General features: G+C 34.8%; 1 long non-coding RNA gene across 1 annotated transcript; it reads right to left on the bottom strand.

Moving 5' to 3' along the window:
* Window positions 1–1,153: 1,153 nt before the first annotated feature.
* LOC129791447 (uncharacterized) lies at window positions 1,154–5,367 on the bottom strand. The gene is made up of 2 exons (XR_008750698.1): window positions 5,165–5,367; window positions 1,154–5,084 (listed from the first exon to the last, which is right to left on the bottom strand). It is a non-coding gene; the product is annotated as an uncharacterized LOC129791447 (long non-coding RNA).
* Window positions 5,368–5,735: the final 368 nt, after the last annotated feature.

The following is a 5,735-nucleotide window of genomic DNA, read 5'->3' as shown; positions in this document are numbered from 1 at the left end:
TAAAAATATAAGGAAACTCCTTTAAACTCTGAATCCTTGCGTGTGGGGAATATTTATTGAAACCCCACGTTTTGAGAATCTCTTCATCTTTTCCTTAATTCCATTTGGAAAATCCCTCAAGAAAAAAATTCAGGATAATAAAGTAAATAAAATATAGCACGAGCACTACCCCGATGATAAATTTACTGTAAATATTAATGATAATGTATGATCCTAATTAATTACTAATCATCTATGTATACTCTGAACATTTCCCACAAAATTGCTTCAAATGATGTTGTGGTCCTTTGCAAAATTCAAAATAATTTTGTATAATGGAATTTACTGAAGAAAATCCCCCGCAAGTTCAATTAAATTTGCAAGAATGCCCATGTGTAAGAAGTGGCGTGCCCAAAAATCCCCTTAAAGGCTCCAACAGATGGACGAGAAATTCCTCGTGCGGTGCGGCGCGGCGAGGTTTTCGTGGCCCATCGTCGCTTCGGATTGGCCGAAAAACGTTCTCGCACGGTGCGGTGAGAGTGTGTGAGTCATCTCTCGCTTCTGATTGGCCGAAAACCTCGCCGCACCGCACCGCACGAGGAATTTCTCGTCCATCTGTTGGAGCCTTAAATGGGTGCTTTCCCATCAAAATTATCTTGTGTAATTACTCGAAGCGCCACGATGGACTTCATGGTGCTTTTTTGGTGTGGCCCCCTCCAACCCCTTTTGCACTCATCCGTGTACTTTTGAGTGCTTTTCGGGGATGATTTAATTTGTCTCACTGCCACTTTGCTGTTCCTCCAGCATCCACAGCATGATTTACTGCTGTTTCATTGTGTACCACCGTCTGGGGGTGGGTTTTCTACTATACCCCCAACGACCCCCCTCCCCCTACACACCACATACGAATTCCCCGTAGGTTGTGAAGGTGGGAGAAATTAAACAAAATACCAAACTCCTTGTTTGTTGATGTCTTATTAAGTCTTCATTAAAATAATAAAATATTCACATGGCAGGAAAGAAAAGCGAGGGTTTCCACCCTTAGGAGATTTTCCAAGGTATATGGAACCTTCTCCGAAGTTCACCGTCCTTTTAGAATCTGTACGTCTAAATGCTATATCATAGAAATTATCTCCTTATTTTGTGTGGGAGTTCACTTTTTTGCTCATGTTGATTTTTCCTTTTGGTAAACAGATAATATTTTTTACTTCTTGACATTACCGAGAATTTTTTCTCTCTATGAATTTTGCATGAATTTTAAGGGAAATAACAATAAACAAAATTCTTCCTTTCCAAGGAAATGAAACTCTCTGACATTTTCTTTTTGTAGAAAAGATACTTTTTTTATAGGTGGGTGGAATGTTAATGCTAAAGAACCTTTCTGTTAATTAAATTTTATCTTTTTTGTACTTCATTAAAAAGGATATCTATCTAAAGGTGTTTGTATGGCTATGAGATCAATTTCCTAATAGGGTCTACTCCTTCTGGTAATTGTGTGGTGTGGTGGTGATATTGTTTGCAAGGTTAACACTTTCTTTTGTCCCAACATAAAACCACATGTGGAGTGGACGCGGTAGCAACCACACTGTGTTTGGACGCAACAGGAGGGTGAGTAATGAGATGAGTATGACCCCCACCGTCAGATAATTTTGTTTCCGTGTCTCGGGGCGTAAATATAATATCGCACACCCCGGCGTCAGTATTTTATGTTTCGGCACATGTAGCACACACACTCCCAAATGCTTGCCACCCCAGATGGGGAGTCAAGGAGATGCTGGGTGTAGGTGAGAGGCAAATGGTGTTTGATGTAAAGACGATGGGGCTTCAGCTTCATAAACGCAAAAGATTAATTTCTGGATAATTCACCTGTGAGATATATTTTCATGCGACTTTCTCTAGGGGATGAAACATGTATGTATCTACGTGTATAATACTCAACTATTCTTGGATCAACATGCCGTAAATAATCCACATAATCGTGTACTACAGACAGAGCAGATATTCTCATTTAAGGAGATATGACACCCATGGAAAACATTTTAATCCCTCCATATCATATAAAATTCTTCGTACGGCAACGTCCTTTACGTTGTCAGGAAATTGCAATATGATGGTTAAGTTGGCTTGTTTTAGTTCTTTTACATCTTTCCTACCTAATAAAGGTTAATCATAGTTTTATTTTTTTTAAAATAAAAAGCTTTTAAGTTAAAAGTTAAAGTTAAAGAGTAGTAAAGAGCAAAAGATAAAAAAAAACTCGAAGATGTTTCCACAATGGAAATTGTTAACAAGAAAGATGAATTTTGTTGAACTTTATTTAATTATTGTGACAAAGAATAATCAAGCAGCAGAAAATACATTGAAATTGTACCCATATATAGGACATACGCAATGTAAAATAAGATTATGGTATAGAATTTCCATCTTATTAATATTCAAGTCTTCTAATTTTGTCTGAATTTTCATTTTCGTCTCCAAACAGAAAAGCATTAAGTCCCCAATATTATCCTTCTTGTCGATAAGTATAAGGAGTGACAGCATAAACAATATCATCCGCATCCCCATGAGAAATTCAAGGGCTCTTCTTTTGCATTTGATTCCAGAATGAAGTAGGGGGTAGGAAAATGAACAGAGCCACAAAACACACGGACAGGTTATTAAAATGCTTCACAAAATTTTCATACTATGGCGAAACTCAATGAATTTCCCACCGAAAGATGTTTCTCTTTGCTGATGGAAAAAACACATCATTTTATGGGGCCAGAGGGGTGTTATTTTTTACTCGATAAAAGAGGCTGTACCTTCGGGGTCAAAACCACAACAAGGTGGGCGTAAATTGTTAACAAGAAAAATTTCCCCAGAGCACGTGACTAAAGGTGCCTGTTGAATTTTCATAAACATATAATTCAACCTACCCTACCCAGAAGGACTTTTCCAAGAGGTATGAGCAGGTTAAAATCATAATAAAAATTATTATCATTGCTGTGTGTGTGTGTTACTTTTTGGTATAAAAATGCTTTTCATCATATTGAGCTTCTGGCAATTTTCAGATTCTCATTATGAGGTTGAAAAAATGTTCATCACAATTTTTTTTTCACAGAGAAGTAGAAGGGAGAGGGGCACAAAAAAGGACAAATTGAAATAAAAAGGAATATAACGAGAGAAAATTCAAATGGGCGGCTTTCCCTTCAATTTACTTTCTTAACTATTTTTTTCTTTTCAATTTAACCGCGATTGAGCATGCAGGATTTTTTTTCAGCTATATACTAATTCAAATTGAAATTACGGAGGATTTTCTTCGGCAGAATAATTTTCTCTGTCCTTCTCTTAATTTCCCCCACCCTTTGCATAAGTTATTTTTGTATGTATTAAGTTGATTTTTTTTCCAATTGGAAATCATGGCGTGAAAACAGCTCTGTTTTCCACCCCCTCTGATTTTTTGTTTCTGTTCGAATCCCTCTGAGTAGAAATGACGGCATTTCTACTTCCGAACTTTCTCATATCAATCTTTCAGGGAAGTCCACCCCCTCCCATACCACAAAACTTTCAATCCTTTCGCTCGGTATTTGAGAGTTTGAAGTATTCCCATTTTGGGAAGTAATTTTTTATTCATTTCCTTTACCTTGCGCTATATACTTCGAAATAATGCGAAATATACCTACATATATATATATTTTTAAAGTTCATGATTAATTTTAGAGGTAATAAAACTATTTTTTTTTTAATTCTTATAAGCTTTGCATTGAAGCTGAAGTCTCAAATCATTGCTGAGAAATCTTAAGAAATTTGAAGTACTACTCACGTCTACAGAATAAACGTACGTGTTCAATGTTCGAAACCACTCGACCCAGAGTCAAAGCCCAAGTAAATAGCTAAAAGAGTCTCAACATTATTATGTATCTAACTTATTATGTACTACTTACATAGGTAATCATTTATCTATTTGTGAGATTTTATTACATTAGAAGAACCACTAAGGCTAAAAGAGAGAAAGCCAGATGAAAATGTTTTATTACATACTGCGATTACTGCTATGTGTAGTTTATAAATGTTAAAATAAATCGTAACTTTATTTTACCGATTATACTGAACTTCTGAGCAGCGCGGACTTCCGTGTACACGTCTGCTTTTTAACCTCAGAGCGTTCTGACAAGTTTTATCATTGACATTTATGTCATAATTTCCAGTCTATTTTTCCAAACATTTTGGAACTTTCCAATGACCACCTCTGGAATTCTTCGAGCCTTCAAATGGCGCCAAAGTATTTAATTTAAAAATTCGCATTTCTAGGCAATTTTGAATTTTGGAGCTAATTCTGGCAAAAATATTTTCTTTTCTTTTCTTACAATTCGTGAGTTATAAGGTTTTTTGGCATTCTCACAAAAAAAACTTATAAATTTGTAAGATCTAAAAAGTTTCACAGTTCAACTTTTAGACCACGTCGCGAGAAACATTTTTGCTATAATAGAAAAGAAAAGGTTTTGGTATTCCGGTCGAATATTTTCTTATAACTTGTAAGAAAATCTTACAAAATCATATGTTTTATAAGGACCTGCCGAGGTGCTTTTTCAATCTTTTTGTGCATTTTGTGACCACCAAATCATGATTCCTTATCGTCATAGGCAACAATTGACTACTTTGACGGATATTTTACATGAATCTGAGTGTTTGGAATTGTTTTTTAACAAAAAATATTGTGAAATATGTGGAAAAACTCTGACCATTTTTTGTGAATTATGCCAACGAATGTCAATAATTTCCAGAGACTTGGCCTTGAGGAAGATGATTAGAATTATGCATTCACACAGGCACTGCATTAAAAGATACTTCTGTAGTGTAGAAAAAAGGCAAAAGTTAGAGTATGGGAAGACATTTTATTAAGGAACATTCTATGTAGATTAGCGACTTCTTCTCTTAATGCCATTCCGGAGAGCTGGTCCCACCATTTTCTACTCTTTCACAAATGCTTCCATCATTCCGCATGAGATTCTGCTTATTAAACAAAAATTTCATGCTGCCTGGGAGTTGTCCGGGTATTCTTTCCCGGAATCCGTGGATGCCACAGATGTTCAAAAGCTCCGGATAATTCAATTTTTTTCCATGACAGTCTAGATAAAAAAAAATTAAGAAAAAACTCTTAATTCATCATGGAAAATGCAAAAATACTTTAAAAGGGTTAAATTTTTACCAAAAATCGAATAATCCATTGTGTTTTGTTGATAAATTCACTTAACTTTAACCTCATTTTCTTTATTTACATTAACTTATTTCACTTCGTCTATCTTCGGTTTCACTTCGTTTGATAAAACTTAAATTTTAACAGCGACATCTGTTTTCGTGTTCTAATTTCGGAGGTTTGTGTATGTGTTACTATAAAAGAATGAAAAAGAAATTTTTTGTGGGAATGCCAAATCTTACAAAATCCCTTGTAAGACGAAATAGATAGAAAAGAAAATATTTTTGTCAGAATAAGCTCCTTATCGAAGTTTGGCTAAAAAGTTTCTAGAAGAGTCAATTTTTATACAAAATTCTTGAAATTTAGCGAAATAAGTACCAAAATTCTTTCTATTGACTTTAACTGAATCCATTTAGTTTTTATGAAAATAAAAGCTAAAAAGAAACTCAACAAAGAAAATTTTCCATCAAACCTTGGTTAAATATTTAGATTGGGATATTTCTGAATTCTATTTTTCTGAATTTACTATTTTATCAACATACGCAGGGCACATAAATTTTATCAAAAATCAAAATGCTTAACC

Source organism: Lutzomyia longipalpis, chromosome 2, assembly GCF_024334085.1.
Source record: "Lutzomyia longipalpis isolate SR_M1_2022 chromosome 2, ASM2433408v1".
Lineage (NCBI taxonomy): Eukaryota > Metazoa > Arthropoda > Insecta > Diptera > Psychodidae > Lutzomyia > Lutzomyia longipalpis.
Note: the sequence above shows the minus strand (reverse complement) of the source record. Positions and strands in the feature narration are given on the sequence as shown.